The 26,215-nt window shown below is 40.9% G+C and overlaps 1 protein-coding gene across 4 annotated transcripts in view; it reads left to right on the top strand.

Annotated features, from left to right (window-relative positions):
• Nucleotides 1–26,215, top strand: part of pak5 (p21 protein (Cdc42/Rac)-activated kinase 5) — a 166,317-nt gene that overhangs the window by 95,964 nt on the left and 44,138 nt on the right. For 2 of the 4 annotated variants that reach the window (XM_061929174.1, XM_061929173.1), the window contains one exon: nucleotides 3,433–3,546. The exons of the other annotated variants lie outside the window; for them this stretch is intronic. The gene's annotated coding sequence lies outside the window, so the exon portion shown is untranslated. The remainder of the gene's footprint in view (nucleotides 1–3,432; nucleotides 3,547–26,215) is intronic. 4 annotated transcript variants of the gene reach the window in all.

Below are 26,215 nucleotides of genomic sequence, written 5' to 3' on the forward strand. Positions count from 1 at the left end.
TCAGTAGGAGTGGTCAAAATTTCAACCAGAAGCTTGCCAGAAGCTTGTGGATGGCTACCAAAAGCGCCTTATTGCAGTGAAACTTGCCAAGGGACATGTAACCAAATATTAACATTGCTGTATGTATACTTTTGACCCAGCAGATTTGGTCACATTTTCAGTAGACCCATAATAAATTCATAAAAGAACCAAACTTCATGAATGTTTTTTGTGACAAACAAGTATGTGCTCCAATCACTCTATCACAAAAAATAAGAGTTATAGAAATTATTGGAAACTCAAGACAGCCATGACATAATGTTCTTTACAAGTGTATGTAAACTTTTGACCACGACTGTATATATTTTTAATTGCCTTTATTCATGTTTGTTTGAAACAAAACAAAGCCACGCTGTACCTGTTCGCCAGTGACGTGCAGTCACTAGAGGCGGGGCCTCACCTGCCATCATGTAAAAAAAAAAATGTAAAAAGAAAAAAAAAAAATTAAACTGTTATATGTATCCAGTGATTATACTATAAAGTTATTTTCCATTTAACTTCACCAGTTTTAGATTATTTTTATTCAAAATCGCTGAATTTTCGCATTTGCCGTTCAAATACTGAGAAGAGACGGTGCGGTGAACAGCAGCCAGTTGAGGCACGTCACTCAGTGCCGCAACATGGATTGCGCAATGACTCGGCTAACTGCTGGCCTGCTGTGCAGTGAGACTGTATTGCTATATGAACTATATTATACATTTCCAAAGTTTAGTTAGCTGAGGTATATAATGTACAGTGTATTTTGTCAACAACTGTATGTGTGTAAAGTATTTCTTGTGCTGAGCGATCATAAAACGGCTGCAAAAGACGCACTGGCTGAGGCTCGCCTCCTGCACCCCCGCCGTAGAATTGTTATATCAACTAAAGCCCACACTTAAACTTTCCACGTGCAAGATTGAATCTATTTAAAAAAATTATTTCATAAGAAGCCAAAAAGTGCAAAAACAATAATGTTGGTGTTGGAGGAGTTGTGAATGACTGCAGGGACAAAAAATTTTTTTTTAATTGTTATATGTATCCAGTGATTATACTATAAAGTTATTTTCCATTTAACTTCACCAGTTTTAGATTATTTTTATTCAAAATCGCTGAATTTTCACATTTGCCATTCAAATACTGAGAAGAGACGGTGCGGTGAACAGCAGCCAGTTGAGGCACGTCACTCAGTGCCGCAACATGGATTGCGCAATGACTCGGCTAACTGCTGGCCTGCTGTGCAGTGAGACTGTATTGCTATATGAACTATATTATACATTTCCAAAGTTTAGTTAGCTGAGGTATATAATGTACAGTGTATTTTGTCAACAACTGTATGTGTGTAAAGTATTTCTTGTGCTGAGCGATCATAAAACGGCTGCAAAAGACGCACTGGCTGAGGCTCGCCTCCTGCACCCCCACCGTAGAATTGTTATATCAACTAAAGCCCACACTTAAACTTTCCACGTGCAAGATTGAATCTATTTAAAAAAATTATTTCATAAGAAGCCAAAAAGTGCAAAAACAATAATGTTGGTGTTGGAGGAGTTGTGAATGACTGCAGGGACAAAAACAAATAATTAAATTGTTATATGTATCCAGTGATTATACTATAAAGTTATTTTCCATTTAACTTCACCAGTTTTAGATTATTTTTATTCAAAATCGCAGAATTTTCACATTTGCCGTTCAAATACTGAGAAGAGACGGTGCGGTGAACAGCAGCCAGTTGAGGCACGTCACTCAGTGCCGCAACATGGATTGCGCAATGACTCGGCTAACTGCTGGCCTGCTGTGCAGATACACCTGCAGACTGCAGGTGTACCTAATTCACAACTCCTCCAACACGAACATTATTGTTTTTGCACTTTTTGGCTTCTTATTAAATAACTTTTGTAACCTATTTTCATGGGCTTTCCTCTTTGTGATGTTAAGTTCCTGTTATGCGCTGTTATACAGTATATGCCTTGAGCTCTTATTTTGAAGGCGCTAAGAGCGGAAGTGATGTCACGTTGCGGAGGTTTTTGAAAGAAGGTAAATAAAGTGGTCCTCGTGTAAACTGGAGCCTCTGTGTTTGTTATTTTGTAGTTTCATACAATATAGGCGACATTTATAAACCCTCGGTTACACTTTTTTAAATAGATTCAATCTTGCCGGTGGAAAGTTTAAGTGAGGGCTTTAGTTGCGGTGCATGGACTTAATTTCTAAGTAAAGGTAAGACCATAATAACGTTTTTTTTAATTAAATGTGCTTTTTTGTGTGCTACAGTTTGTATGTGTAAATTTAAAGTTAAGTTAAAGTACCAATGATTGTCACACACACACTAGGTGTAATGAAATTTGTCCTCTGCATTTGACCCATCCCCTTGATCACCCCCTGGGAGGTGAGGGGAGCAGTGGGCAGCAGCGGCGCCACGCCTGGGAATCATTTTTGGTTATTTAACCCCCAATTCCAACCCTTGATGCTGAGTGCCAAGCAGGGAAGAATGCTGGTATGAGCTTTTAAACATAACCCGTTAACTGCTGCCAATCAAATGGTGAATAAGATACTCTTTAGGGTTCATATGTTTGTAAATCTGACTGTGATGAAGTCAGTGCCTCACCAGCCATCAACCTCACCGCACGTCACTGCTGTTCGCCTACTTAAACAAGCCATTAGCACAACTCAACTTTGAAATACCTCAATTTACGAAACCTAATTGGTTATTGAACAGATTTCGTAAAAATCAAAGCGCTTTTATATTGGAGCAAATTTCCCCATAAAGACAATGTGAACATGAATTATGGGTTCCAGCCTCAACAAAAGTCCATCTTTTAGCAAAAGTTTGTACACTTTGAACATGATGTAAAGCAGTATACAGTGCTGTATATCAAACAAACATACAATGGGGTGATGGATCAACTTTCTATTTAATAAGAAAGGCAAAACAACAACAGCAACAAGCTGAGGAAGCAGTGTCGACAATACTTCCTGAATGTTTGAAACCCTACACCGCTTGTCCCTTGCTTTTTTGGATTTATATTGAGTTAGCAAAACTAGGAAAATGTTGTAAAAAGGCTAAAAAACCCACTTGGAAAGTACACATCCAACAAACATGCACATGTACAGTATAATGACAACACTGCTCTGCTCACTGAATGAGCAACAGAGATCGATGAGACCGCTCACAATGGCTGTGCTGCCAGGCACAAAATGGCTGCACTGCAAGGCACACAATGGATAGATAAAATGTTCGTACATGGAGACAAGGTTAGTATTTTTATTCGGTCTGTGGTTCGTAAATCAAAATATGGATCAAGTTTGAACTGTCCTACCGTGTTCAGTGCTGGGTGATAAAATGATATCAGTATAACTCGCTATTATTAATCAATATTAAGAAAAAATGCTTTTGATATACATGTTTTTTTTCTTCGTCAGAAAAAACTGAAAACGGGGAAAAAAGGTTGGTTGCATGAACAAAGGCACTCGCTAATGGAGCAACGAGGGAAGTGATCACTGATCAGTGGGAGTGACACGCTAACAGCCAATCAGGTAACAGTCTCAACTATCAAGTTTGGTTGCACCATCTTGTTGTCTCGCGATTGAGTCTCTGCATGGAGTGAGAAGAGAAACTAAAAATGAGTGCTGCAGAGGGCGAATAAATTGTAGATAAAACAGGGAGTCACCTTAACAGTATGGCAGATTTTGATTTTTTTAAACGGACCGTTGTCAGACCGAGGCGCTCGTAATCAGTAATGCCACACCAGTTTAGCCACACTCACCCTTGCGCACACACTGAACTTGCAGAAAATATTTCTCAAGTTTCTTGGTTTACATTTTCACACGTTTGCAATATTGTGTTACACTATATTAAGCGTTTCTTAAGTATTTCTTGTTTTTTTACATTAATTTTAAAAGGATATTGTTAAGTATTCAATGTGATTTAAGTATTGTGTTTACATTGAGTGTTTTCCATGATTTGTTGACATTTCTTTTTGTTTTTGCCTTGATAACTGAAGGGAAGGTTACATTTTAAACAAAAATGTTTCCATTCAATATATTTTTCTCCTGGTCCTTATTTTGAAGAGGTCATATAAAATATCAATAATTATCGATATCGACTGATATATTGGCTCTAGTTTGTGAATGTGAGTGTGAATGTTGTCTGTCTATCTGTGTTGGCCCTGCGATGAGGTGGCGACTTGTCCAGGGTGTGACCTGCTTACCTCAACGAATGCAGCTGAGATAGGCTCCAGCGACCCCGAAAGGGACAAGCGGTAGAAAGTGGATGGATGTATGGATGGATGGATAAAAGACTTGTCAAAATCAGAATTACATTTATTGGCCAAGGAAAGGAACCAGCTTAGGTGGTTCGGGCATCTCGTGCGGATGTCTCACGAGCGTCTCCCTAGGGAGGTCCTCATTGCACGTCCCACTGGGAGGAGACCCCACGGCAGGCCAAGGACCAGATGGGGGGATTACATCTCCTCTCTGGCCTGGGAACGCTTTGGGATTCTCCAGGAGGAAGTTGCTAATGTTGCTCTGGAGAGGGAAGTCTGGGGGTCTCTGCTGGAGCTGTTGTTCCCGCGACCCGATTCCGGATAAGCGGTTGAAGATGGATGGATGGATGGAAGTATGTTTAACACACAAGACATTTTGACTTGATAGACTGTGCTCCATCTGTTCAATGCCAGAATCAAAGAAAAACTCAACAACTAATTGTGACATACTGTAGTTGTCAGCAATATCCTCTAGTCCGTACAGTAATAATGGTCAAAAACTGTGCTGAACGACTCAGTAATATTGAACAAAAATGTCCTTGATTGACGTTTGAAATAGTATTTTTTAATGTTCTGAACTCCTGTTGTGATGCAATTGTCGCATTGAGCAGAATGTGGAGGAGGAATTGCGCCATAGTGTAAGTTTTTATGGATGGTTCCAAACTTCTAACTGGCTAATGTCTTATTCTTCTTTAAACTGCAAATTAGACTAGCAGACTTACACACAGCTTTTGGTTCCGTGCTGGTCTTGGGTGCTAGCATGGAGCGTTCGCGGTTTGGCCTGTTCTCTTGTGCAATCACTCCTGCAGTACCCTGCTGTGTTACTGCATTTTCCCTGGTTTTGTCTTATTTCAAGTTCTCATTACTTCTATTGTTCAAGATGGCGCCAGTCATTAAGTACTTGCTGGTGGAGCGATTGCATCGATGTATAGATGCACCTTTATTACTTACACAAATGTTGTCGCCAGCAAGTTTGGTTTTGACTTTTGGATTATTTTGAGTCTTTGTACTTATTTCTATTTTAAAATGTGTTTTTTATCAATAAGAACCTGAGTGGAGCAATAGCGTCAGTCATTTTGAGATTCGGCTATGTTGCATGAGCAGTAGGGGTGTAACGATTAGTTTTAACAATAATTCGATTCGATATTCATGGTTGTTGATACGATTCAGGGACGATATTATTTTTTAGAACGATATCAAAACGATACAGTGAGTTGAAATCAATTCAGTAACTTTTTAGCAAAACAAATCTAGCAGTGTGACTGTGAAATAAATACTGGATACTGTAACTGCAGAAGAAGTTTCCTATATTCCTGTTATTCCTTGTAAGGGAAATATGTATAAATGAATTATGGATACAAACAAGCAAGTAAACAACAATTAATGGCCGATGCATTTACATCTTATTTGAATAAAGTGCAACTTTAGGTTGAATCAACAAGAGGAAACCATTTCTGCTCACATTTTAAACATTCAAGCATTTTTTAATAAAAGTACAGTAACCAACATGTTTACAGTAGATTTAGCTGCTAAATAAGGTTCCCCGACCCAGCCATACAGTATCTGTTCTCCACCCTTGCTTCGGCAATAAAGGACAGTGTCCCAGGTGTGCTGAAACATGTATGCCTCCTCATCCCTGTTGATGGTGTTGGTCCCTTGCTTCCTAATTTCCATAGCCTCCTTGATTCCTCTCTTTTATTTATTTATTTCTGATGAAATGACTTCCTGTGTTTCAGGAGTTGGTGTGTCACCGTAACCTGCACCGCTGTCATTTTCATTGTGGTTTAAAGTTGTGTTGCGGCTTTATCATTGGGTTGTGGCATTTGTATTAGTCGTGGCTTTTGCAATCGCCCTGTAGCTGAAAGTTATGGTATTGAAATGCAGCAGTGACAAAGGAGAGACAGTCAGAGATACACTCTTAAGACACTTTCTTAACAAGCGGTAGCAAACTCAGGGAGTCAAAACACACATATACTAGAGTTGCTGTTCACCACAACTCACGTTTAGACACTACAACAGACATCCAAACTCTCGCGCGAATCCGTTCACACTGCCTCTATAGCACACGTCACACACAACAGGACCATATCTGTGGAAGTATTATTGTAGCAAAAGTATTTGCAAACATGTATCTCAAACTGTGTGCGTGTAATCCAATTCACGTACGTGTGTACTAATGTGTATGTCTGTATATCAATCCAAGTGTGTGTAATCAGTTCCGCCTGCATGTGTTTTACATTTGTGAACCTGTGTTTTAAGTTGCCTGTCTGTACCTAATCAGAAAGAACCCTCGATAGGCTGTCTACTTTTTATTTAAGCAAGTTCATCTAATGTGTGCGTGCGCATTCATAAGTGCATGCGTGTAATAAAATCTGAGCGTGCGTATCTGTGATCTGTGGGAAGCAAGAACCCTCTCTTGGCTGTCTTTTTTACACGTGACTTTTCCATTAAAGGCACACCCACACATATCACAGACATTACACGATTGTCTTGTGGCGTTTGCGTTTGTTATGAACTTTCTCAACCACCATAGAAATTCACCATTTTTGTTTTGACGACGCCACAGATGGGACAATAGAGTTAACGTTTAACATCTTTATTATTAAAAGTGCTAAACTTCATATAAAGTTTGTCGTTCCTAAATACAATGTTTTCTGTCTTTTGGTATCGATAAAATCCATCGGTTCTCTTTTAAAACGATCTAGGATCAATGCCTATTTCTTGGAAGGCAAACTTGCGCAGCACAGATCAATATACTTGAAATGTAGGAATATAAATCATTGTTTTGATCAATCGTTACACCCCTAATGTGCAGGCAGTCATGCTGTGCCCTGGCCCACCTCTACCAATTGCGCTAAAGGGGGGTGTACTGAAATGGGGCGTGGATCAGAGCACTCAATGTTTAATGTGCCCGACTTTGTGTGAAGTGAACCAAAACATCGGCCTAGTGTGAGTACACCATGGATTAACTGCGCCTCATACTGGTTTCAGTCAAGCACTTCAACTCATTTATTAATGACCAATCAGTCAGTTATTCTGCTCATCCTTTCCAGTAGTAGAATGGATGCAGATAGAAATATATCCTTCTTGGTTATGGCAATAATGACATTGAAGGCTTCTTTCATCATCTACATCTTTATTGACTGTGACTTACTCGCAGTGACAGAAAAGTAGTGAGAGCTACTTGGCAGTGATCAATACATGTTTCATTTCAACTTCAATTGGAATTCACCTCAGTCTCGGGTCATCCGCGTTCCAAATTGATCTGGGATTAAATTGGTGCAAGCGGGAATACACTCCAAGGAAAATAGCCCCTGATGGATGTGTGTGTGCACTCAAAGAGTGTGAGAGAGCATCTCTTTTTTTTGGCACCAAGCTGGGGTGGATGTCGTTGATTTAGATGTCGTTCGTTCCTTCCTCCTCCTTGTCTTTTTTCGTTTTTTCTCCTCCTCAGTGCTGCCATTCATAGGCAAAGCCCGCAAATCACCTCTGGTGCCACGTTCTTTGCCAGGCTAAGCTCAAAATGTCCAAGCCAACAAACACTCTTCAGTGTCTTACTGAGTTTTTTGAGAGGGATTTTGTGTCTTGGAAGGACATTCAAGCTATGAATGTTAAGCATGGAGCAGTTTGTGCATGAAAATGTTAGTTGAGGTGTTATTTATTTGCATTATCTGGATGAACCTATGGTCACAGACACAAGCCTGCCATGTTCAGTACTTATAAAAGTAAATTATGTTGGCTTAGTTTGAAATTAATACCATCTGGAGTGGCGTGGCTCAGATGGTAGAGCGGCCATCCAGCAACATGAGGGTTCCTGGTTAAATTCCAGCTTCAGCCATCCAAGTCATGCTTCAACCTTGATCCCAGTGCCGCTCACACTGATGTATGAATGCGGATGAATGTTTGGTGGTGGTCGCAGGTGTCGAAGGCCCAAGTGAGAATGTGTTGTGAATGAATGATGGGTTCTTAGTTCTCTGTAAAGCGCTTTGAGTGTCTACAAAAAGGCAATATAAATCCAATCTATTGTTATTATCATTATTATTGTTATTATCTGGGCAATAAAGCTTATATCCTGTTTATCAGTCCCAACTTACTTTGAAAGTCAGTCAAGTATTGAAAAGTTTGAGGACTGGATGAAGGTAGCCTTCTCTAAAATCAGTCCGAGTAATTTTCACATGTGGTGATTTCAACAGGGGCAGCACAGTGGTACAGGGGTTAGTACGTGTGCCTCACAATACGAAGGTCTTGGGTTCAAGCCCGGGCTCGGGATCTTTCTGTGTGGAGTTTCCATTTTCTCCCCGTGACTGCGTGGGTTCCCTCCGGGTACTCTGGCTTCCTCCCACCTCCTAAGACATGCACCTGGGGATAGGTTGATTGGCAACACTAAATTGGCCCTAGTTTTGTGAATGTGAGTGTGAATGTTGTCTGTCTATCTGTGTTGGCCCTGCGATGAGGTGGCGACTTGTCCAGGGTGTACCCAACCTTCCGCCCGTGTGCGGCTGGGATAGGCTCCAGCAACCCCCGTGATCCCGTAAGGGACAAGCGGCAGAAAATGGATGGATGGATGGGTGATTTCAACATTAACCTCTTAAACCCAAACAAGCAAAAGACCATTGATGGATTCATGGATACAATGTACAGCATGTGTTTATATCCCAAAAATAACTAAGCCAAGCAGAATAACAAGTCACAGTGCTACACTTATTGATAATATCTTTACTAATGATTTTGATAATAAGACTACAAGTGGTCTGCTGGTAACGGACATCAACGATCATCTGAGAAAAAGTACCCACATTACATTCAAGACAAAAATATACAAAATTACAACATTAATGAAGCAGTTAGGGCTTAAATAACTACTTTGTTAATATTGGAATCAATCTGGAACAAAGGATTCCACATGTAGATAGTGGATTAGTTGTAGACTTGAATATTCCATTGATCGAAATCCCAGCTCTGTTCCTTAACAATGTGACAAAAGAGGAAATAATCAAAATTGTAAAGAAATGCAAATCCAACATTTCAACTGACTGACGGAATAGATATGGAAACGATAAAATAAGTTATTGCAGAAATTTCAGAACCTTTTAAAATACATAAGTAATATATCATTTCAAACGGGACAATTCCCAAACAAAATGGAAAAAAAGCAAAAGTTGTACCAATTCATAAGACTGGAGACAAACACCAATTTACAAATTACATACAGGTTGTTTTTTTTACTTCCAAATGTTTTAGAATTATTGAAACATTGGACAAATTCATAAACAAAACTGGAACATTTGATAATAACCAATATGGATACAGAGCGAACATCTCAACATCAATGGCACTGCCCATGTGGGGTGTGGTCTCTCGCTGGCTTAGGGGCTGTCTGTCCCCTGCTTCTCCCGTGCCTTGTCCTCTGCCGGGCGTGTCTGTCTACGGCCTGCTGCTGGCTCTTCTGGGTGGCACGGTGGGCCGGGCTCTGGGGTTCCTGTCGCTGGCCGGCCTTGCTGCGTGGGGCCGGTAGTCGCTTGTTCCCTGGGCGCCACACCTGCTGTTTTTGGGTTGGGCTCTGGGTGGCTGGCTCCCGCACACACTGGGAGTCAAATATATTGTACCGTATTTTCCGCACTATAAGGCGCACCGGATTATTAGCCGCACCTTCAATGAATGGCATATTTCAAAACTTTGTCCACCTATAAGCCGCCCCGGACTATAAGCCGCGCCTACGCTGCGCTAAAGGGAATGTCAAAAAAACAGTCAGATATATTATTAAAATTTGACTGACCTATTAAAAACCAGCGTTCTAACAACTCTGTCCCAAAATGTACGCAAATGTGCAATCACAAACATAGTAAAATTCAAAATAGTGCAGAGCAATAGCAACATAATGTTGCTCGAACGTTAATGTCACAACACACAAAATAAACATAGCGCTCACCTTCTGAAGTTATTCTTCATTCGTAAATCCTTCGAATTCTTCGTCTTCGGTGTCCGAATTGAAAAGTTGGGCAAATGTGGGATCCAAAATGGCCGGTTCCGTCTCGTCGAAGTCATCGGAGTCAGTGTCACTGTTCAGCAGTCCTGTGAATCCTGCCTTCCGGAAAGCTCGGACCACAGTTGTGACCGAAATATCTGCCCAGGCATTTACGATCCACTGGCAGATGTTGGCGTATGTCGTCCGGCGCTGTCTGCCTGTCTTAGTGAAGGTGTGTTCGCCTTCGGTCATCCATTGTTCCCACGCCGTTCGCAGTCGTGATTTGAATGCCTTGTTGACACCAATATCCAGCGGTTGGAGTTCTTTGGTTAATCCACCCGGAATGACGGCGAGTGTTGTATTTGTGTGCTTCACTTGTTTTTTGACACCATCTGTGATGTGGGCGCGCATAGAGTCGTATATCAACATGGACGGAGCTGTGTGAAAAAAGCCACCCGGCCTCTTCGCGTAAACTTCCCTTAACCACTCGCTCATCTTTTCTTCATCCATCCATCCCTTCGAGTTAGCTTTTATGATGACGCCGGCTGGAAAGGTCTCTTTTGGCAAGGTCTTCCTTTTGAATATCACCATGGGTGGAAGTTTCATTAGCCTGGCAAGCTAGAACCACAGTGAAGGACGACTTCTCATTCCCTGTGGTGCGAATATTCACCGTACGTGCTCCCGTTGTATCCACAGTATCCACAGTGCGGTTCACAGGAATATCAGTTGCTGTGAAATAGTAATCCGTGTGCGGATGGAGAGATTGCGTCTTTTCATGAACCGGATCCTTGTCGCTTAGTAGGAGCCATTTTGTGGTCTTTACAGATGTAAACAGGAAATGAAACGTACGGTAATATCCGCGCGCTTTTTCTTCTTCTACGCGGGCGGGAGGTTGCTTACAGTAGAAGAAGAAGCGCTTCCTGTTCTATGGGGGCGGGTGCTTACCTTGGCGGTTGCTTGCGTAGAAGAAGAAGCGCTTCCTGTTCTACCGGGAAAAAAGATGGCGGCTGTTTACCGTAGTTACGAGACCGAAACTTTATGAAAATGAATCTTAATATTAATCCATATATAAAGCGCACCGGGTTAAAAGCCGCACTGTCAGCTTTTGAGTAAATTTGTGGTTTTTAGGTGCGGCTAATGGTGCGGAAAATACGGTACATACAAATACACACATATACTCACATACACACAGTTATTCATACATACATATATACATAGGTACCTACACTCCCACATACATACACAAATACAGTACATACCTACACACTCAAAGTTCGTACATCCACACGCACATTCACTGTACAAACATACATATACACATACATGAACATATACATTCACTGTACAAACATACATATACACATACTGTACATGTACATTCACTGTACAAACATACATACAGTATACAGGTAAAAGCCAGTAAATTAGAATATTTTGAAAAACTTGATTTATTTCAGTAATTGCATTCAAAAGGTGTAACTTGTACATTATATTTATTCATTGCACACAGACTGATGCATTCAAATGTTTATTTCATTTAATTTTGATGATTTGAAGTGGCAACAAATGAAAATCCAAAATTCCGTGTGTCACAAAATTAGAATATTGTGTAAGGCTAATACAAAAAAGGGATTTTTAGAAATGTTGGCCAACTGAAAAGTATGAAAATGAAAAATATGAGCATGTACAATACTCAATACTTGGTTGGAGCTCCTTTTGCCTCAATTACTGCGTTAATGCGGCGTGGCATGGAGTCGATGAGTTTCTGGCACTGCTCAGGTGTTATGAGAGCCCAGGTTGCTCTGATAGTGGCCTTCAACTCTTCTGCGTTTTTGGGTCTGGCATTCTGCATCTTCCTTTTCACAATACCCCACAGATTTTCTATGGGGCTAAGGTCAGGGGAGTTGGCGGGCCAATTTAGAACAGAAATACCATGGTCCGTAAACCAGGCACGGGTCGATTTTGCGCTGTGTGCAGGCGCCAAGTCCTGTTGGAACTTGAAATCTCCATAGAGCAGGTCAGCAGCAGGAAGCATGAAGTGCTCTAAAACTTGCTGGTAGACGGCTGCGTTGACCCTGGATCTCAGGAAACAGAGTGGACCGACACCAGCAGATGACATGGCACCCCAAACCATCACTGATGGTGGAAACTTTACACTAGACTTCAGGCAACTTGGATCCTGTGCCTCTCCTGTCTTCCTCCAGACTCTGGGACCTCGATTTCCAAAGGAAATGCAAAATTTGCATGGTTGGGTGATGGTTTGGGGTGCCATGTCATCTGCTGGTGTCGGTCCACTCTGTTTCCTGAGATCCAGGGTCAATGCAGCCGTCTACCAGCAAGTTTTAGAGCACTTCATGCTTCCTGCTGCTGACCTGCTCTATGGAGATGGAGATTTCAAGTTCCAACAGGACTTGGCGCCTGCACACAGCGCAAAATCTACCCGTGCCTGGTTTACGGACCATGGTATTTCTGTTCTAAATTGGCCCGCCAACTCCCCTGACCTTAGCCCCATAGAAAATCTGTGGGGTATTGTGAAAAGGAAGATGCAGAATGCCAGACCCAAAAACGCAGAAGAGTTGAAGGCCACTATCAGAGCAACCTGGGCTCTCATAACACCTGAGCAGTGCCAGAAACTCATCGACTCCATGCCACGCCGCATTAACGCAGTAATTGAGGCAAAAGGAGCTCCAACCAAGTATTGAGTATTGTACATGCTCATATTTTTCATTTTCATACTTTTCAGTTGGCCAACATTTCTAAAAATCCCTTTTTTGTATTAGCCTTAAGTAATATTCTAATTTTGTGACACACGGAATTTTGGATTTTCATTTGTTGCCACTTCAAATCATCAAAATTAAATGAAATAAACATTTGAATGCATCAGTCTGTGTGCAATGAATAAATATAATGTACAAGTTACACCTTTTGAATGCAATTACTGAAATAAATCAAGTTTTTCAAAATATTCTAATTTACTGGCTTTTACCTGTATACATACTGTACATATACATTCACTGTACAAACATACATATACACATACTGTACATTTACAAGTACATATACATACATACACTCATGCATATAATCACGTTTCATCAAACATATATCAACGTTGTTACCCTAGAGGAAACTGGGTAACACATGGCACTCTGACAAAGCTTAACCTATTGTTACTATAACAATCTACAAGGTTAATATAACTGGCTTCTCTTTCTTCCCCTCCATTTATCTGCTTTCTTTTGTATTTAAAGTTATCATTACATGTATGTATTGTTGCATTTGAACAATTGTATTGTTGATAATAGAGGTAAATTATTGTTATTATTAATTATCAATAGTGCTATTTCTATTGGTATTTGTATTGTTCCATTTGTAGTGTAATAATGTTCATTGTCATAGCCAAAACTCCACATATCACCCCCCTAAGCTCCTTGCTCAGGCCAGGAGCTTCGAGATCCTCTTGCTTGTGTAGGCGGGACATGGCATCGGCGTGCCGCATCTCTTTCCCAGGGCGGTGTTCGACTTTGAACTTGTAGTCTTGGAGTTCCACGAACCACCTGGTGACCCTGTCATTGCAATCCTTGTTTGTTGCCATCCACTTGAGGGGCGCATGGTCGGTGACCAGGGTGAATTTCCTGCCCCACAGGTAGTACCGCAAGTGGTGTATGGCCCACTTCACGGCCAAGCATTCCTTTTCCACCGTCGAGTAATTCCTTTCGTGCTTTAAGAGCTTCCTGCTGATGAATGTTACCGGGTGTTCATACCCATCTATGGTCTGGGCCAGGACCGCGCTAATCCCAGTACCGGATGCATCAGTGTGGAGAGTGAAAGGTCGTGTGAAGTCAGGAGACACCAGGAGGAGACACCAGGAGAGGCTCTCCGCATAGGGCCTGCTTCAGGGTCTGGAACACCGCCTCCGAATCGCTGGTCCATTATATATGGTGAGGCCCCTTCTGGCAAGTCAGCTCAAACAGAGGGGCTGCGATAGTCGTAAAATTCTTTATGAATTTATGGTAGTAAGCTATCAAGCCTAAGAACGATTGGAGCTGTTTCTTTGTGGCGGGCCAGGGCCAACTGTTAATTTTTTCGACCTTTCGGGTCTGGGGCTGGACACACCCTCTCCCAATTGTGTAGCCAAGATAGTTTGTTTCGGTCCAGCCCAGACGACACTTCTTGGGATTCGGTGTGAGTCCCGCTCGTCGCTAGGCCCCTTGGACGGCCTCAAGATGCTCGAGAACCAAAACCTTTTCCCCGGCCTGTAACTCCCGGAGGCGGGGAAAAGGCTGATTGAGGAGGAAATTTGGGACATACCTCCACTCAATGACACTGCCCAGGCTCCGCCTCCTCCTGATGTGTTGAGCTCTGCCATCACTGTGGCTGCTGGTCCTGAGGGAACTCTTACCTGATGGGGGGTTTCTAGCCGAGACTCCACAACATCAACAATATGATTTGCCTGAGAAGCTGGACAGGACAAAACAAACAAAACAAAACATCAATGGCATTAATGGGAATAACAGAGGAAATAACCACTGCAAAAGATGGTAAATAGTGTTCGGCAGCAGTATTTATGGATCTAACAAAAGCATTTGACGCAATTAATCATAATATATTAATCAACAAATTAGAACGATATGACATCAGAGGATTGGTGTTGAATTGGGTAAGAAGCTATTTAACCAACAGGAAGCAATACCTGAAAAAACGTCAACAGAACTAAACATATTTTGTAGGTGTACCTCAAGAATCAATACTGGGACCAAAATTATTCAATCTATATATAAATTACATTTGTAAAGTTACAAAGGACTTAAAGTTAGTATTGTTTGCGGACGACACAACTGTGTTTTGTTCAGGAGAAAACACACAGGAGCTAATACAAATAAAAACAGAAGAAATGAACTAATTAAAGAGATGGTTTGATAAAAACAGACTACGTTGAATATCAGTAAAACTAAAACAATGCTATTTGGTAGCAGTAGAAGAGAAAGTCATACACAAATACAAATAAACAGAGTACATATTGAAAGGGTGAAAGAAATACAATTTTTGGATGTAATAATAGATGATAAAAACAATGGGAAATTGCATATAAGAAATATACAACACAAGGTAGCAAGAATAGTTATATAACTAACAAAGCAAAATATGTTGTGGACCAAAAATCACTGCACACTCTCGACTTCTCGCTAATGTTACCATATCTGAGTTATTGTGTAGAAATATGGGTAAATTATTACAAAAGTACTCTTCATTCACAAAAAAGATCAGTTGGGGGATAGCGTGGCTTGGTTGGTAGAGTGGCCGTGCCAGCAACCTGAGGGTTCCTGGTTCAATACCCAATCTTCTTTGTGTCCTTGAGCAAGATACTTCACCCTTGCTCCTGATGGGTTGTGGTTAGGGCCTTGCATAGCAGCTCCCGCCATCAGTGTGTGAATGGGTGAATGTGGAAATAGTGTTAAAGCACTTTGAGTACTTTGAAGGTAGAAAAGCGCTATACAAGTATAACTTATTTATTCATAGTTAGAATAATAAATTATGTAGGTTATCAAGAACACACAAACCCTTTATTTATTGACTCCAAAATACTGAAACTCAATGATTTGGTGCATTTTCAATAAGCAAAAATGATGTATAAAGCAAACTATAACCTGCTCCCTAAGAATGTACAACAATTCTTCTCAAAAAAAGAGAATAAATATAACCTCAGAGGAAAATATAATCTACAATATTTGTATGCAAGTACAACACTAAAGACCTGTAGTATATCAGTATGTAGAATTAAATTATGGAACGGATTATGCAAAGATTTCAAACAATGTACTAATATGATACAATTTAAGAGGCTGTTCAAACTATACGTGTTTACAAAGTACAAGGAAGAAGAATCTAGATAAGCATCTTAAACTTTGTTGGAAATCTCATATGTGAATCATGACTGGCTTACTATTAAGATAACTGTTGTATTCATTGGTGTAATTTTGTTACAATTACAAGATCAGACCAGGAAGTGAAGAAATAGGTTAGTCGTTGCTATGACTTGGAAAAGGGGTGGGATTGAATCAGCTTTGCTTCTTCTTACTCTTGTTCGAACATGTTGTAAAGAGAAATGAAAATATATAACTATTATATGATGTATCACATTGTATTTATTTATGAATTAAATTAAATCATAACCATAACCAAAGTCCTCTGGCGCTCTCCTATGGTCAGATAGAGAACTACAACTTTAATGACGTCATTGTCCAATTAAAAGTACTTATCTTCAAATTACGATATATATATATATATATAATTTTTTTTCATTTTTTTTCTTTCCTTTATATATATATATATATATATATATATATATATATATATATATATATATATATATATATATATATATATATATATATATAATTTTTTTTTGTTATGTCTTTTTTAATCAAATAATTTGAATTGTTATTCTCAAAAACTTCCAACATAAGAAGATGCCTGTCTTAATAAGAAATTAAAGTGACACAAATGTTATTGTTGTACAGGCCACCAATGACAAGAATGCCAAACATAATTTTGCAGTCAGTAGTATTACAATATAATATTATATATATATATACTGTATATATATTTTGACATGTGTGTTTAATGGCAATGAAAGTTTTTTTTTTAATTCTATTTATGCTCCTTGTAACATTACAGTCATTTAAATGGATCTCAATATATCTTCTGGGTCAAAGATGAATGAGTAAAAGCTTGTAATTCATCCAAAAACAATTGTCTTAAGAGTATTTTATACATCTCATGAGTGGATAACACCCATCTTTGTTTTTACCGCTTCTTCTCTATCAGACAGAAGAAGCCAGAAAGCACTTAAAGGTCGTCTTAACCCATTTAGACTGACAGGACCCCCCACCCCTTGTCTTGTAGAAAAAGAAGGTGGTACAGGCTGCACTACTCTAATACACTTAAGGTCTCTGTGGGGGTTGTTTTTATATCATTATGTCTCCACCTCTACTCCATTTTGCTGGGGAATTGTTCTTCGGTTGGACACGTGCCTTGTTGCAGTTGAGTGGAGCTTGTTGTTTAGACTTGAGGTCAAAGGGCACTGGGTCAAACCAGTCTGAGCTGCGGAGGGTCGCACGCATGGTGCCATAAACCTAATTTTAGGACGGTAACGCTACAACTAAAGCTAATAGACCCTTGAATGGCAGAGTGTACAGGCGGAGACTATATGTTTTCACAACATCATTATCCAAAGTCAATTGAAAATCATGACTATGAACATTTTAATGTGTAATTGTTAACTTACAGACTACATTTTATTTTTCTTAAGATTTTGCCTTACAGGAAGGTACCACTTCAGCTTCTAGGTAATATATGTGCAGCCATCTTCTGCCAATCATGGTCTACAAAACGACAACGTTATTTGTTTTAGAATTAGAGTTAGAGGTTTGCGCATCAGGCTTCCGTAGTTAGTTGTCACTCATTGCCGAGCAGCAGACTTGTCTACTAATACAAAGTTAGTACCAGTGTGGTTATGTGTGTGGGCGAGGCGAGCGGAAGTTGTTGGGTGTTTCCTCTTCCTGTTATTGTGCTGCACGTCCGTGATTAAACATAAGTCACAAATCACCGTCTGTGCTTGCAGTTAGTCCCAACACTGGTGGTTAATAACGCGTTACAAAGTTTAGTTTCGGCGGTAACTAGTAATCTAACGCGTTATTTTTTATATTCAGTAACTCAGTTACCGTTACTACATGATGCGTTACTGCGTTATTTTACTTTATTTTTTATGTAGTATCGGCTAGAAACAGAAGATCTGAGTGTGTTTTATTGGAGCGCTGCAGTGTCGTCCTTCTGAATGTTCTTGTGTCACAAGCCGGAGGCGCGCTCTGTGTGTGTCTGGGTGTGGGTGTGGGGAGGTGAGGGGGGGGCGTGTCTGTGTTTACTAACAACGTAGCCGCGGTCGCCTCGAGTGTCTTAACATGGAGATATTCTCACTTCTTTTTTTTGTCGAGCACAAAGAAAAGAACATTTTAGTTAAATATAAGTTGTGTCTTGGTTCAAAGATCCCGTCTACTGCCCAAAACAACAATTAAAATCTGCCAGGTTAGGCTTTGTGTATGTCACGTGTGTTAGGTGAAGCCAGGTTTACAGCTATGTTGTTATTATGCTGTTTGTTACTTATGTATGTTATGTTGCAGCTATTTAAAATAGTTTTGTCAATTTGTTCTGGCCTGAAATAAATTGGCCCTTTGAAACATATCTTTGTCTTTGTGTGTTGTATGTAGACCACACTGCTTAGCAGAGTTCAGTGATGCAAATGCATGTCAATTTGACAGATTGTATTATTCTCCAGTGCAATAACAATACTGAAATGAAGGCTAAAAGGCCATTAATGGGAGCTTTTAGAAAAAAAAAGTAACTAAATAGTTACTTTTCACAGTAATGCATTACTTTTTGGTGTAAGTAACTGAGTTACTTTTGAAATAAAGTAACTAGTAACTGTAACTAGTTACTGGTTTTCAGTAACTAACCTAACACTGTTAACCACTAATATAGTCCTGCCAAATTAGTGGCGTTTTTTTTTTTCATCTTTTTGTTCTGTATCGTGGTCTATACTTCCACCATGGTGCGCTGACCGTTGCTCTGATAGCATGGGTAGCTCACATAGCGTGCCAAAGCAGTGGTGTCTTTCCAAAGTTCAGCCTGTCAATTCATTTGACATTTGACGCCAAAACATTGCATACACACTTTCCCTCGACCATGAATTTGCCCCATTCTGACATCAGAAAAGAAGACACGGGCCGCGGCATGCAGAGGCTTTGTAGACGACTGAGGTGACATCCCTTCCGGACAACGGCTGATGCTGGGTCAAATTGCCAATTACTGCCCGGTAATCTCACGCCACGTCATTGTCAAAAACTCTACATCTATAGACATGATATGGCATTCAATTCGGCTCCATTTTGGCTTCCAGTGCAACGGCGCACATTTCATTGATTTTGATCAAATTAAAATGGAATCCGGAGAGAGACCTAGGACCCGGAGGACAGCGATTAATGGCGTTTGTGGATGACAACTTGCCAAGCAAAGACTCTGGCATTTTTCGTAACGGCGCCAGAGTGGAGGAGGACGAGGAATTGCGACTGTCGCTATGGAACTTCATTGTGCTCACATTGCTTGGCTCATCCATGCTGATCTTCCCCAGCTAGAAACAGCACTATGGCGCAGAGTTGCACTACCGCACGTTGCCGTCCATTAAGCCCGAAATTTCACAAGCACTTGGGTCGCTCCTCGATGAGTTGCAGGCAATGGAGGATGTCAGGGACATGCGCACAGCGAATTTGTGGTTCTTTAAACCTGCCCCCCATAGGCGTATCCCCCCCCGCCAGAGGCCATCGGGACTGCCTTCGCAGCTGACGTGATGAGGCGCAACAGGCAATTCATCCTCGTGGTTAGGGAGTGTGTCACATCTTTCAAGCTCTCTGCTCCAATCGACGAACGCCGGGATACCCTGAGGGAAGGCTTACTGCGCCTCTGCCTGGGCCTGTGTCCCCTGGACAGCCCATTTGCTGTGGTCAGGACTGACCCAGCCCCGGGTTTCACGGCGTTGTCCGCGGATGATCTGCTGGCGCGACACTGGCTTGTGTTTGAGGCGGGGATCGCAAAGAACATGAACAAGAACCTGGTGGCTGCGAGGGTGGTCCAAGAACTGCGGGGGAAAATCCTCCATTTGGACCCCAACTGCAGTGCTGGCACGCCCCTCATGCTCTCCGTGGCTACGGCGTGATTGAACGCCCGGGTGAGGGCTTGCGGCTTATCGGCGAGGGAGATGTTGCTTCAACACAACCAGTTATCCCACGGGCAGCTTTGCTTTGATGACCATGAGCTCATCTTGCAGAAGCATGCACAGCTTGTTGCTAACCATCTCCATAGCATAAGGTCCAAGGCCCCGTCTGCTCATGTGCCTGTCTCTGGGCTTTGGGCCGGGTATCTAGTGTACCTGCACGATAACCACAACACGCGAGTTCACTATCTGGTGAACTCTGTGGACGGTGTTTGGTGCAACATACGCAGGTTTGCAGGTAGTCAGTTGCGGCGTACTTCATACAGAGTGAGGGTGGGTGACTGCTACATGGTGCGCAACCAGGCCGCGATGTCTGACTTAGGCGATGTCTACACTAAGCCGGATAACATCTTAAACGCATAATTATTTAGCCTAAGCCCCGTTTCAGCCACACTAAACCAGCGTTTAAGGTTCCCCTCCTCAGACAAATTTTTACACGGGTAAGTGGGCGGTGTATTTCTTGAATCTCCGCCTCTTAGCTTTGAATGGACTCATTGATCGTTTACAAACTAAGTTTGGAGAGGAAGTGACGCCAGAAAGACCGCGCTCCACACCAGAAGTGACATCAGAAAGAACGCGCCACGCGTTTTGTAACTCTGAGCTAACCACTGGAAATATGAAGGCGAGTCATCCAGACATGCCCGTGTTTCTCATTCTTCTACATGTACAGACGCTTGTGGAAATCACACATGAATACCCTAAAAGAAAGCGATCGCAGCTATTTCGGATACAACATTTCTCAGACGGCAAGAGAACTTCTGAATGTCCAGGTCAGCTGTGATTCTACTTACCGAAAAACTTTGTCCATTTGTCGAAGGAGAGTCAACGAGAAAGCGGCCTATCGTGGATGTGATAAAAAAAAAGGTAGCGTGTGCTTTGTATTACCTGGCTGTCGAGGGAAAACTACAGAAAACGGTGAATGCTTCTGGACTGGCAAAGCAGACTTTATCAGTTATTGTCCGCCATGTATGTCACAGACTCAACGTCTGGGTCCAGAGTATATAAAGTCACCAAAAACTAATGGACAATGAAGGTGTAGGTAAAAGAGTGAGGAGTGTCCTGACCAGATATCTAGATCTCTAGATAGATTGTTGTCAAATGTTGTTTGTCACATTGTGTACTTTCGTGTCCAATAAAGATTTGATTAATTTATGACGGCTCAGGTGTGATTCACTACAATAGGGCCCCACAGCACACTGGATTTCAGTTAATTGAAATACCACAACACTGGATATTGTTCAAATAAGTTAAATTTAAGAATTTGCACACAAAGCAACACTGCAGGTGACTATGACGTGCGCATTTTCAGCGCCTGCGTATTAGGTCGCGTTGCGCCGGCTGACAGAGGGGTGGAGGGGATCTTAAACAACCATTGTGTGTGTGTGGACACGGATAAGGTTAGGTGGGATTTACCCTGGATAACCTTAGCCGGCTTAGTGTAAATTGGGCCTAATACAAGGTGGGACTCAAATCGGACGAGGAGGGGCCTGTGTAGGATTCATTCCTGCGGTGCCCAGGATGTTAGCTATAGCTGACCCCCCCTGGCCCCAGGACAACCCTGCCCTTGCGGCAGGGCTGTCCCTGCACGGTTGAGCTTGTGATTGGTGGTGACTGGCCCAGTGAGGTGACTGAAGATGTGCCTGCCGTGGCTCCTGCACCCAGTCGCCCCCTCCGCCACTCTATGCGATCTCGCCAGCCGCCGAAGAAGCTGGAGGACTTTATGTCTTAAGCCGGCGTGAAAATGGTTCCTGCTTGTTTTTGTGTTGTGTGCATGGGTTCCTGTGTTACTGTCACTGTGGGTATGTGTGTGGACAAGGCGAGTAGATGTGGGCGGGAGTTGTTGGGTGCGCGCATGTTTCCTCTTCCAGTTATTGTGCTGCACGTCCATGATTAAACATCACTTACGTCTGCTTGCAGTTATTATCTACTATTATAGTCCTGCCATATTAATGGCGGAGCGGTCAATATTTATTTCCACAAAGTTTGGTTTGTAAGTACAATTGCTATGTTGTTATGTTAACTTTGTTACGTTAAAATATCTGATCAATGTTTGTACAAGTTTAAAACGATGGCAATGCTAAATTAGTTAGCCTGTCAATGGGTTTGTCCATTGTATGTTAGCATTAGGCGAGTGTCATAAGCGCCAACCTTTTATCCTGTATGGTTACACTGCTTTTTTAAAGTTAATACCATACTGTATTGTTGATTTAACATGATTCCTATGTGTATCTGCACTTCATATGTATATTAATGTACTCTCCTTTGTGTGCTTAGTTTTACAGTAACTTCATTGTAGAGACTGTCTCAATAAACAACCTCAAGTTGGAAGATTTTTTATCTCTAATTTAGAGGATTGTTTACATATCTGCCAAACTAAATTTCAACATTCAGGCAGGGCAGAATAATGTGTGTAAATAAACCCAGTGTAGTGCAGCCTTTGTTACATTATAGTAATAAAAAAAGGTAGCAACAATTGAAGAATACAGCAAAACTTTTAAGGTAACATGGAAAATACATGTTGATACTAATGACACATATTTGTTCTCTAAATATAATTATACCATTTTTTTTTAACCTTAAAAAACATGCATCATACCCAATTATGCAAAATATACAATTACGTCATTTTGACACCTCCCGGGTCACACCCCTGCCACCACAAAGATTGCCGGTTTTTGGTAAAAAAAAAAAACTAAACACTGTCATTATTATCTTTAATAGGAATAAGAGTACCTTCATTGCATTGCAGTTTAAATAGACTTAGAAGCACGTTCTTTCTTTTAATAAACCCTCAGCGCATGTGCAATGATGGTTATTAGCCATTTGAAGTAACAAGCATCATATTTTTATTTTTTATTGTTTTTTTTTACAATAATACCTTATGCGGGTGCAATACAAGTGGATGGTGTGAAAATGTAGCACTGAACCAGTCCAGCAGGGTGCAGCAGAGTATAACTATACAAAGTCTTGCTGTGCTTCTTTATTTAAAATGTTACTAAATAAACGCAAAACATCATCTGTAATAACGCTATAATGTTTTGTAAGCATTTGCCTACAAACTATACTTGCACTTTGTGATCATCTTTGGGATTTAACATCAATAAGATGTCAAAAACTACATGTTATTGTCTAAATGTTTAGAATGATAAAATATATGTAAGTGTTTATTTCTGTTGTGTTATTTGTCACAATAAAGTATGGCCAAAAAGTTACTAAGCAAAAACTAATTAAGCCACTTTGCGTGTAAAAGCAGCTTGTTGCACTACTCGCCAATAGAGGGCAGCAGAGTCGTGTATAGCGATGCAACTTATCGAGATGTGCCATGTTTGGTACCTAGGCCCTGAAGCATGCAATTGAGTCGTTCTAATGTTAGTTTTCCTGTTGAAATAAACCAAAATAATAAGTCTAAATATACTCTAGTTCATAAACTTAAAATAAACATGTTTTTATTTCATCAAAGAATATATAAAAATAAGCTAATAATTAGCTTTAGACCAAAAATGATGGAGAAATTATGACTTTTGTGTGAAGTATGTCAACAGAGGTGTCTGCTTCCAATGTATTGCTTGTAATCACTGCGCTAAATATGCCTGTGCGTTTACTTAGGCTTTTTTGAATGTTTTTAATAGGTTTTGCTGTGGCAAGTCATGGCGACATAAGCCAGCTTTTATTTGTATTCAATGATATAAATTAACCTAAATACCGAAGTAAGGCTGCTTTTTACTGCAATATTAGTTTAGTTTAGATCATTGGTGACACATGCAGAAAAGGTGCAATTTTGAAGTTTTGTCAGGCAAAGTGTATTAATTCACTGTTAATGAGTGCAATATACCACATTTCCCATGTGTATGTATGCTTGTTTACCTCACACAAGAAACTGTTGTTATCGGCTCCCCAGCTTTCCCCCTCAAATCTTCACTTCCCATATGTTTCACCTTTCTGGGTTGCGGGTAAACGTATTCAATTGCTTACCGCATTTTTTAGCGAGTGGCGCATCTCCTTGCCGCACAACAAGGCATGTTTACACAAGCAACACTTGGCAAACACTCTTCAGTTAAAATACATGTATAATGAGGAAGTGACGTGTCGCTTAGCAGTGGCTTCAAACTGTTACCTAACAATGTGCCCTGAGTCACGTGAGTGCCTTTAGACCAATCATTGAGGAGATTGCTTGAAACCGGGTTGTCCATATTCTCCCTATACACAACTCTGAGAGACACTTGGCAATACTAAACTATTAGGTTTAGTATTTAGTATATATTAGTTTAGCGAATGGGATCCATACAAGTACTGCATCAAGAATTATACCTTTACAAAGTACAAGTTCTGTATGTATATAATATTCCCAGTTGTGAGCATTTTTTTTCATTTTTATTAAATCTGTTAAACCACTCTTGCTAACAAATACTGGCCATTTGTGGTGTTCATATATATTTTAATTTAAAGCTAATTTAGCAATAGCAACTTTTTTTTAACCTGTTTTTGTGTATTTGGGATCTGCATAAGTCTTCAAATGTTTAAATCAAACCAGGGAGTTATTGCAGATTTATTTCTAAAGTAATCTTACCTTGTCTTCACACAACCTTTAAAATGAGCCGTTTGGAAAATTCTCCAATTGTGCCCATTGGTGACGTCAGCCAATACCTCCATATATGGTAGAGATTCACCCGAAGAGCTTTGTAGCCATTGTAGACCGACAGTAGTCAATAAATTCCTTATATTTATCTATCCTCTTGTTGTGGGGCAGACTGGCATGTACATGCACATGCATTCTCTGCTGTTGCCATTTTCCAAAGTAGCGTATAGTTTTAACTTTTATCTGTCAGTAGACTCCATATGGAAGCGCTAAAAACTCCAACATGGCTGACGTGTAGAAGACTCAGTCGTAGGGGGCCTAGCCTGCAGGAAGACTTTGACACTGCCCACAAAACAGCGTATCCTGAAGAGACAGTCAGAAAGCGGTTTCAAGATGGTCTGTAAAACATAATCTATGCAAATGTTTGACCAAAGCACCACCATGACATATTATGTAGACCACAAGGAAGTGTTTTTAATGTAGGAAAAAAATCATAATGTGACCCCTTTAAAAACAGCAGCTTTATTACTTTGGTGACCTTATTTATCCACATTTGAAGGGTCGATTTTCTCATTGCTTTTTATGAAATTGGAGCAACAATGCTCCATTTCGAATTGATCGTACTTTATTTACATGCAATATATAGTAATTTAATCTGAACTGTACTTTGGATTCCTGCAGTGGTACAGAATTGCACCGCACTCCAGGAGCGATGTAGTGTGCGCGGGCCAAGGTTTGCGTGTGTGTATAAATACCCATGAGTGCTCTCTTTCTCTCTCTCTCTCTCTTGCTCTCTCTCTTGCTTTCTCTCTCTGTAGAGTCGTGACAGAGATCCACAGTGGAGTCTGTCTCTTTTAAACCGTTTCAAACTCACACTGTATTCCCCTGATGACAAGTACAGTCAATGTCTGACATCTTGACATCCTTGGCTGTTATCAAAATCAATGCTGTGTCTGGAAGTCAGGAGTCGAGGCACTGCAGTGTGTGTGTGAGTGTGTGTGTGAGAGAGAGATAAGATGGATTTGGTAAAGTGATGAGCCTTTATGTATGTCTAACGAGCCTTATCAGGGGTGGAGATACACATTGTGCTGTAGCAATCTTTGTTGTGTGCACATTTCTCAAACGCTGACACATCGTAGCGACGTTGAGGTGAAATAAACAATGAATAATAACGGGGGCTAACAAAAAAGCACGGTGTCGTTTTCTAATATGTCCCACAGGAGCTGGAACGTATTAACGTTCAGTAGAGCAGTGTTTTTCAACCACTGTGCCGCGGCACACCAGTGTGCTGTGAGATACAGTCTGGTGTGCCGTGGGAGCTGATCTAATTTCACCTATATAGGTTGAAAATATTTTTTGCAAACCAGTAATTATAATCCGCAAATAATGTGCCGTTGTTGAGTGTCTGCACTGTCTATAAATCGGCAGAGTAACCGTGTAATACTCTTCCATATCAGTAGGTGGCAGCAGGTAGCTAATTGCTTTGTAGATGTCGGAAACAGCGGGAGGCAGTGTGGAGGTAAAAAGACGTCTAATGCTTAAACCAAAAATAAACAAAAGGTGAGTGCCCTTAA

The sequence above is a fragment of the Nerophis lumbriciformis genome, linkage group LG34, assembly GCF_033978685.3.
Source record: "Nerophis lumbriciformis linkage group LG34, RoL_Nlum_v2.1, whole genome shotgun sequence".
NCBI lineage: Eukaryota > Metazoa > Chordata > Actinopteri > Syngnathiformes > Syngnathidae > Nerophis > Nerophis lumbriciformis.